The following is a 10,090-nucleotide window of genomic DNA, read 5'->3' as shown; positions in this document are numbered from 1 at the left end:
AAATCCGCTAGATCCCCATAATAATGATTAGCCCATAATCAAACTCATCATCAATGTGGGTTCTGATGAAAACATAATATAGCAAACGTAGTCTTTATACGAATAAATTAAACCAAGTACAAACAAGAGTATAGGTTCAGAAAAACAAGAAACAAGCATCCAAGTTACAAATCAAAACAAAGATTCACAAGAATAAACTAAATCATCTTCGCCTTTGTTGAATTGTGCTAAAGGTCTCTTGCCGTCTTTTCCTTGTGCTCTGGTCCATCTCTAACTTGATATCTATTAAAAATGACCTAATATGAATATATATAGCATCCCTCAACAATATGGAAGCCTTCCCTTTTAGAATTGTAGTATAAACGGGATTCTGAAATTCGTCCTCAGCGCGGCCGCACGCTATCACAGCGCGGGCACGCTGTATTTCTGGAACCCCGGCGCGGCCACGCACTATCACAGTGTGGGTGCGCCGTCCTTCTGGGAAAAACTCAGATTTCTTCTTAAATCGTGCTGCTTCGAGCCAGCATTCCACAAGCTTTTATTCCTACACCACCTGGACACTAAATTAGCACCAAAATAATGCTAATTCACCTGATTACCTAAATAGTGCCTGAAATGCAAAAACACTAGAAAACACATTAAAACACATTAAAACACATAACAACTTGAGTACAAATACACCAATTCAAAGCTTATTAGAGCATAATAAAATGTCATAAATGCCACTCAACATACCCCCAAACTTGAATCGATGCTTATCCTCAAGCATAAACAGACTCAAAGAACGACAAATAAAAATGCATGAATGCAACTATATGAATGCAACGATCCCCCAATAGAATAACTCAACCAACCAATAAGCAACATATCAACAAATGCAGTTATTCGCATGAAGATCAATCAAGTCATACAAATCAACTTACAAACTATAGACCTGCGTGTGTGAAGATACTTACAGATATACTATCGCAACTAGATCAATAATCATGACTCACTACTCATCAAGGCAATCACAAGGTTATAAATAAAATAAAAAGCTAGTCTCAAAATAACTTATAACACTTCAATCTTATTTTGGAGTTTTATACGGATTCATGCTTTTATTCACAACAAAATAACATAAATATGCTTATTTGATCGTGCAATGAGTGAGGTCCACAAAAGACTTATACAATAGCACCCATGTAACGAGCATTAGGTTAGCGGATCCCAGATCATAAAAGCCTTAGGTCACTAGGCACATAGTCCCCTAAGAACTTAATAACTCGAGTACTAAAGAGCCCACTCATGATCAATTATACATAACACCTATTCCTTTTTTTTCATTTTTTTTCTTTTCTTTTTTCTTCTTTTGTTTTTCTTTTATTTTCACAATTTCTGAATGAGCGTGTTTCGCTCCATCTCATTCAACCCTAGACTATCATAAAAATATGATCCGGCTACTAGCAATTTGACACCTAACCACACAACTAGCAATGAAATCCAATTTCTCCAAATTTTAAATATCCATGTCTTTTATTATTAAGAGAATACCCTAAATTCTAAATATAAATAAGCGATTAAACCTCGACAAATCAAATAAACCATGATCATGATCTAGCACTCTAGCAACCTATAAGACTTAGTGAAATACAAGTGTCTCTAGCATGCAAATTAATCCAATAAGACTCAACAACACTAAATACGACATCACTATACTGACATCAATATCGCAAGTCAATCGGAAATATTATCTAAGGGATCTTGTTATAATGAAAATGCGTGAAACTACATGAACAAAATATCATAAAAAACTACCCAAAATAAATAATAAGAATAAAAAAAATTACATGGTAAAATATGCAACTATATAAACTAAACTATCGTGAACATGCAACTATATGATACTCACACAAACATATTCCTTCAACTACTACCCCAAAACTTAAAATTTTCACTGTCCTCAGTGAAGGTAATAGCAAGGAATTAGGCATACCTAATCCGAATCAGAATCCTCACCCTCAAGGGATGGAGTGTCAGGTGTGTCAGGAGGCGAATACACAGAGTCCTCACAAAAAACTTGCCAATGAATTTTAACTCCCGTGGCTCTGAATGCAGTCCAAAGTGCCTGGGTGAGATCGTGTGCAAAACGACTATGGATGTCGTGCATCACATCCATCCTCCTCGCAAGACACCTATACTGCGTCGAACTCAAACCTGCTCCCATGACCGCTCCTGCTACTGCTGCGATGGTCCTTCTTCATCTCCTAACTGAGATCTCCATGCAGTCATGCTCGCCTGACTAGCAGCTGGCCTCCCACCAGGTAGGTGGTCAAAAGAATACCCAAGCACCTTCAGATCGGGCTTGCCTCCATCCCATTCCTGCATCGTAGCCAAAGTAGTGCTATCGATTGGAGCACTCAAAATCTGCAATTGCTCATGTGCGGGCCAATGCACACCAACTGCCACGTACAGCTTTGTCACCACTGCTGTATACGGAATAGACCCCGTAGTGCTCCCCCTCAAGAACCTCAGAATCCCCTGGAATATCACCATCCCCAAATCTACATAATCACCCTACAGAATGCCCCATAGCAGATGTGGATGCTTCACAATAACCTCATACACATGCGAAGATGGCATGATATTCGCACATATAAAAGCATTCCATGCACGGGCAAACCTGTTCATGCTGGACACCGGGAACGTAGAATACTCGGCGACTGTGCCCCTCTTGATTTTCCAATATATGTCGGTCCGGCACAGAGTAGCAACAATAAGATCCAGATCAAAATCCTCCAGAGTCTTATCGTTCCAGGTATCCTGCCTAACCTTCCTCGCGGGCTGCTCAATCACAGTCCTGATAGCCTCTGCACTATACTCCATCGTCCTCCCTCGCACCACAATGAAGCCATTCTTCTCGGCCTTGGCGTTCGCATAGAACTCACGAACCACACTCATAGGCACAACAGTTGGTGCCTAGCAAAAAGGAACCCAACCCATCTCCAAGATCACCTCCAAAAGCTTACCATCGTTCCCAGATGCTAGAAAACCTCTCTCTTTAGCAATAGGCTTCGCGAGAAGCCTCGTGTACTCCTTCTCAGCCTCGGGAGTAGAAAAACTAGGCCTCACACCACTCGAAGTTGAAGAATCGGTGGTGCTGCTATCGACTTGAGTTCTTTGTCTCTTGGGGTTCCATGAAAATTGATTAAAGAGAATAAGAGTTGTGTTTGAGAGAAAATTTGTGTTTGAGAGTTTGTGAATTGGTGAAGAAGTTTGTGTATGGGGTGTATGTATATATAAGTGGTGAAAAGAGAATTAGATATGGAATAGAAGTGGGATTTGATTATGGGAATAATTGGAGTAATGGGATGGATTTGGAGAGGGAATTATGGGATGTGGGGGAGTAAAATTCGGATGGGAATTGATTTTGGGACAAAATTCCTGTTCCCCCATAAACTGCCTTTTATTTTTTTCCAAAGTCGGGACACGGCGCGGCCGAGCGCTGTAACAGAACGGGCGCGCGGTGTTTCTGTGTAAATGGCGCGGCCACGAGCTGGTACAGTGTGGGCGCGCCAGGCTTCTGTTGTCAGACCTGAATTTTTCCATTTCTTTTGATTTTTTTGTGATTTTCTCTTTTCTTCTTGCTTCCTCTACTTACTAATGTACAACAAACTTGGGTTGCCTCCCAAGAAACGCTTCTTTTACGTCGCTAGCTCGACGTAGTATCTCGAGATCAAGTGGACAATAAAACGGCACTAACCACCTCGCGGGTTGCCATGTCACCATAATAATGCTTTAACCGTTGACCATTAACCTTGAATGCTTGGTCCGGATCATTCTCAAAAATTTCCACCGCTTCATGTGGAAATAAAGTTTTAATTATGAAGGGCCCTGACCATCTTGACTTCAACTTTCCAGGAAAAAGACGGAGATGAGAGTTGAATAAAAGAACTTGTTTCCCTGGAACAAATTTCTTGAGCACTAGACCCCTATCATGCCACCTCTTGATTTTCTCCTTATACATCTTGTTGTTCTCATAAGCTTACAGTCGAAACTCGTCAAGTTCATTTAACTGAAGCATCCTCTTCTTTCCAGCTGCATCCAAGTCCAGATTCAATTTCTTCAAAGCCCAATATGCTTTATGCTCGAGTTCCACAGGCAAATGACACCCATTACCATAAACCAACTGAAATGGCAACATTCCCAATGGAGTCTTATATGCTGTTCTATACGCCCAAACAGCTTCATCAAGCTTCAAAGACCAATCCTTCCTTAATGGACATACCACTTTCTCCAAAATGCGCTTGATCTCTCTGTAAGATACCTCAGCTTGACCATTTGTCTGAGGATGATAAGCCGTAGCGATGCGATGATTCACATTATACCTTTTTATCATAGCAGTGAACTTGCGATTGCAACAATACGACCCCTCATCACTGATTATGACTCTTGGAGTTCCAAACCTTGTGAATATCTTCTTGTGCAGAAAATTAAGCACCACTTTCACATCATTTGTTGGCAACGCCTTAACTTCAACCCATTTCGATACATAATCAACTGCCAACAAGATATATTGATTGTTACAAGATGAGATAAATGGCCCCATGAAGTCAATTCCCAAAACATCGAAGACCTCAACCTTGAGAAGCATATTAAGAGGAATCTCATCCCTTTTAGACATATTACCCACATGTTGACATCGATCACATTTCAAAATGAACTGATGAGCATCATTAAACAATGTTGGCCAAAAGAAACCTACTTGAAGAACATGAGCTGCTGTCTTTTCTCCACCATAATGTCCTCCATAAGCCGTTGAGTGGAAATCTCGTAAGATCCCCCCGTTTTGCTGTAAGGAATACATCTCCTGATGATTTGGTCAGCTCCTTGAAGAAAAAGAAATGGCTCATCCCACGTATACCACTTGACCTCATGAAGAAACTTCTTCCTTTGAGCATAAGATAAGTCGGGAGATATGATATTACTCACAAGATAGTTCACAATGACTGCAAACCACGGTTCTTCTTCTTGTACTCCAAACAGCTGCTCGTCAGGAAAGACTCATTTATCAATGTCTTGTCCAATGAAGTAGCATTAATATTCTCTAAACGCGAGAGATGATCAGCAACTTGATTTTCAGTTCCTTTTCTGTCCTTGATCTCTAGTTCAAATTCTTGGAGAAAATGAACTCATCAAAACAATCTAGGCTTCGAGTCCTTCTTTGAGACGAGATATCGAATGGCGGCGTGATCAGTGAAAACTGTCACCTTAATCCCATGTAGATAAGATCAAAATTTCTCAAAACCGTAGACAATAGCCAAAAGTTCTTTCTACGTAGTAGTGTAATTCAGTTGAGCACCATTTAGAATTTTACTAGCGTAGTAGACTACATGAAATATATTGTTCTTTCTCTGCCCAAGAACTGCTCCAACTGCGTAGTCACTTGCATCGCACATCATCTCAAAAGGCTCATTCCAATCAGGTGCAGTTATGACAGGTGCCTAGGTTAAACTCTTCTTCGATGTCTCAAAAGCTGCAAGGCACTCGTCATCGAATTTAAAAGGAACATCTTTCTCTAACAGACTTCACAAAGGCTTTGAAATTTTCAAGAATTCCTTGATGAAACGCTTGTAGAAACCCACATGACTAAGAAAACTGTGAATTCCCTTTACAGAAATAGGCGGAGGAAGATTCTCAATGACTTCCACCTTGGTCTTGTCCACCTCTAGACCTTTATTAGAAACCTTGTGCCCGAGAATAATGCCTTGACGCACCATAAAATAACATTTCTCCCAATTGAGAACTAGATTATTCTCAACACACCTCTTGAGAACGTGTCCCAGATTCTGCAAGCATTCATCAAAAGAATCGTCAAAGACTGAGAAGTCGTCCATGAACACCTCCACGATCTGGCCAATCATGTCAAAAAAAATGGCCGTCATACATCTCTGAAATGTGGCTGGTGCACAACACAGACCAAAAGAAACTCATCTGAAGGCGAAAGTACCAAATGGACAAATAAAGGTAGTCTTCTCCTTATCTTCTTGAGCGATACAAATCTGATTGTAACCCGAATAGCCATCCAGAAGACAGTAATACTCATGTCCGGCCAACATGTCAAGCATCCGATCAATAAAGGGCAATGTAAAGTGGTCCTTCCTAGTGGCTTTGTTCAGCTTCTGATAGTCCATGCAGACCCTCCACCCCGTGACTGTTCTGGTAGGGATAAGCTCATTCTTTTCATTTGCTACCACAGTAATTCCACCTTTTTTTGGTACACATTAAACCGGGTTTACCCATGAACTTTCAGAGATAGGATAAATGATCCCTGCATCTAGCCATTTCAGAATTTCCTTCTTCACTACTTCCTTCATGATAGGATTAAGTCCTCTTTACTGCTCGACTGTAGGCTTGCTACCTTCCTCTAGCAGAATTTTATACATACAGTAAGAAGGGCTGATCCCCTTGATATCTGTAATAGTCCATCCAATTGCCAACTTGAACTCTCTAAAAATCCTTAATAGCTTTTCCTCATCACTACCTGAAAGGTCAGATGCAATAATAACAGGAAGAGTAGATGCATCACCTAAAAATGCATACCTCAAATGCTCAGGTAAAGGCTTAAGCTCAAGAGATGGAGCTTCCTCAATAGAAGGCTTGAGGCGTTTAGGAGCTTTGTTCAATTCTTCCATTCCAAGAGATTCAAAAGGCATATCAATCTTCCTCTTCCAGGGAGAACCATTCAAATATTGCAATTGCTCTTCACCTTCGTCATCTTCACTGTCTAAATTTCCCAATAAGGCTTTTTCTAAGGCATTAGACCTTAGCAATTGATCAAATTTCGGTGTGACCACCGAATCGACCAACTCCACTTTTAAGCACTCCTCATTATCAGTAGAAAATTTTATAGCATTGAACACATTAAAGGTAACATCCTGATTCAACACTCGCATTGTAAGCTCACCCTTCTGCACATCGATCAAGGTTCGGCCAGTTGCCAAGAAAGGTTTTCCAAAGATTATGGGAATCTTCTTATCTTCTTCAAAATCAAGAATTACAAAATCAGCAGAAAAGATGAGTTTAACAAGACCAAGACATCTTACACAATACCTCGCGGATATGTAATAGACCGGTCTGCCAACTGCAAAGTCATATATGTCGGTTTTGGATCAGGTAGATCCAACTACTTGAAGATTGACAAAGGCATCAGTTTGATGGTAGCTCCCAAGTCACATAAGCATCTGTCAAAAGACACTTTTCCAATAGTACATGGAATAGTGAAGCTTCTTGGATATTTAATCTTTGGAGGCAACTTCTGCTGTAGCATAGCACTACATTCCTCTGTGAGAGTGACAGTCTCTAAATCATCTAGCTTCACTTCCCGAGAGAGAATACCTTTTAAAAACTTTGCATAACTAGGCATCTGCTCGGGAGCCTCAGCGAAAGGTATGTTTATATGAAGTTTCTTGAACACCTCCCGAAACTTTTCAAATTACTTGTCCAGCTTTTTCTTTTGTAGCCGCTTAGGAAAAGGCGGTAGAGGATAGATCTATTTCACCCCTGTATTACCCTCAGGTGGAGTGTGCTCAACAGTAGTCTTCCTTGGTTCCACTTCTTCATCATGCTGCTTTGCCTTTTTCTCAGCCCCAGCTTATTCATTCAACTCTTGAGTTTGTTCGGGATTCGCAACCTTCCCAGACCTCAAAGTGATTGCCTTTACCTGCTCCTCAGCTTCCTTCTTTCCTGGCACTTCAGTGTCACTAGGCAATGTACCAGGTTGACGATTAAGCAAGGCATTAGCAATTTGCCCAATCTGATTTTTCAAGGTCTTGATAGAAATAGCTTGACTCTTGCACATAAGCTTCAACTCCTCTAATTCAGATTTTTCATTAGCTTATTGCAGCTGGAGTTGTTGTCTTGATGCATACTGCGATTGCTGAAAACCAGGGGGGTTGTACTGCTTAGCTATATACTGTTGATAAGGCTGTTCAACCAAATTCTGAGCGTTGCTCCAACTGAAATTAGGATGATTGCGGTTGTTAGGATGATAAGTGGCTAGCACAGGTTGTTGCGGTCGCTGGAAGTTGCTCACGAACTGAGCTGATTCACTAGAAATTACGCACTGATCAGTCTCATGGGCACCAGCATAAAGCCCACAAATACTAGTGATTTGATTAACTCCATAATTAGCCAAAGTGTCCACCTTCATTATCAAAGCCTTAAGTTGGGCAGCGATAGCAGTTGCTGCGTCCAACTCCAGAATTCCTGCTACTTTTCCCTGAGTTAGTCTCTGGGAAGGATTCTGGTACTCATTAGCAGCCATCAGTTCAATAAGTTCATAAGCTTCATCATAGCTCTTAGCCCACAAGGCTCCTCCTGATGCTACATCGAGCATGGGCTTAGAGGTAGGACCCAATCCATTGTAGAAGCAGTTAATAATCATCCAATCAGGCATGCCATGGTGTGGGCACTTAGCATCTCCTTATATCGATCCCAAGCCTCACATAGAGATTCTCCAGTTTGTTGAGCAAACTGAGTAAGAGCATTCCTGATTGCTGTAGTCTTCGCCATGGGGAAGAATTTAGTGAGAAACTTTTGAGTAAGATCTTCCCAAGTGGTGATAGACCCTGCTGGTAGAGAATGTAACCAGCACTTAGCTTTGTCCCTCAGAGAGAATGGGAAGAGTTGTAGCTTAATAGCATCCTCAGTCACATCGTTAAATTTGAAAGTATCACAGATCTCGATGAAATCGCTGTTGTGCATGTTGGGGTCTTCCGTAGGTGAATCCCCAAACTGAATTGAGTTATGTATCATCTGGATCGTGCTCGACTAAATCTCAAAAGTGTTAGCCCTGATGGCTGGTCTGATGATGCTAGACTGAATGTCATTAATCTTAGGCTTAGAATAGTCCATCAAAGCCTTCAGATTTTTTACTTGATCACCCATAGCTACTACAATTGGCTCTTCAACTTTATCTTCTTCCTCAGAAAATTCCCTACGAACTACCACAAGTTCTTCCTCGGCTTTATCCAGTGTTCTCCTACGAGTATGCGAACGCGTATGCATACACCCTCACTAGAGTACCTGAAACCAGACAAGGAACAAATAAGTAACAATGTCTGAGTCAATAAACTTTAACGACCACTGATAGAAAGCACATAAACTATAAATTAACACTGCAGTCCCCGACAGCGGCGCCAAAACTTGTTAGTCGCTAAACACGCGCTAATAATACACGCAAGTATACGAGTTCGGAAGTAGTATAAAATCTTTTCTAGTTCATTCCCACAGAGACTGTATTGGTTAACTATCTAATTTATGCACCTAAGCAACAATGTATGGTTATTATCCAATGTTAAGACTATAATAAGTTGAAATTGTTTATAACTAAGAATTACGCTAACAATTATAACTACGAGAATAAGATTAACTGAATTGATATATATGAAAAACATGGGATTCTAACTTCATTAAATACTTCATTCAATAGCCTTATTATTCTTAACCTTAGCATGCAATTGTGATGACACTAATCAGATAACAGGAAACTTATAAACGCCAAATTTCATTGCACAAGTACCATTCTACCAGACATCTACAAAAGAGATAGAAACTGAATATGCACCAATTATATTGAGACCTTATATGTTTATAGAATTTGACAACATAACGGTTTAAGCACTTATCAATCTTGATTACATAGGGCAAGTAAGATGGTTAAAATTACCTATGAATCATGCATAACACATACATGAACCTATGCCAGCATGGCATGTTCTAAATCCTTAAATTCACTTTCGCTTCATTAAGGATTAACACACTATCTTATAAGTTCACGACGCTCATAAGACAAATACGCACAACCAATACTAGGATATTATACAATCACCACATACTAAGGTATCAAACAATTTAACTAAATAAATCCATAAATAAATCCGCTAGAACCCCATGATAACGATTAGCCTATAATCGGACTCATCATCAACGTGGGTTCCGATGAAAACATGATATAACAAACGTAGTCTTTATACAAATAAATTAAACCAAGTACAAACAAGAGTATAGGTTCAGGAAAACAAGAAACAAGCATCCAAGTTACAACTCA

At 40.2% G+C, this 10,090-nt stretch overlaps 1 non-coding gene across 1 annotated transcript; it reads left to right on the top strand.

Moving 5' to 3' along the window:
* Positions 1–8,435: 8,435 nt before the first annotated feature.
* Positions 8,436–8,538, top strand: LOC141723242 (small nucleolar RNA R71). Its single transcript, XR_012576227.1, has one exon. It is a non-coding gene; the product is annotated as a small nucleolar RNA R71 (small nucleolar RNA).
* The last annotated feature ends 1,552 nt before the right edge of the window (positions 8,539–10,090 follow it).

Source organism: Apium graveolens, chromosome 4 (assembly GCF_009905375.1).
Source record: "Apium graveolens cultivar Ventura chromosome 4, ASM990537v1, whole genome shotgun sequence".
In the NCBI taxonomy this organism is placed as follows: domain Eukaryota; kingdom Viridiplantae; phylum Streptophyta; class Magnoliopsida; order Apiales; family Apiaceae; genus Apium; species Apium graveolens.
The sequence above is the reverse complement of the archived record's forward strand: the minus strand, read 5'-3'. Positions and strand labels throughout refer to the sequence as shown.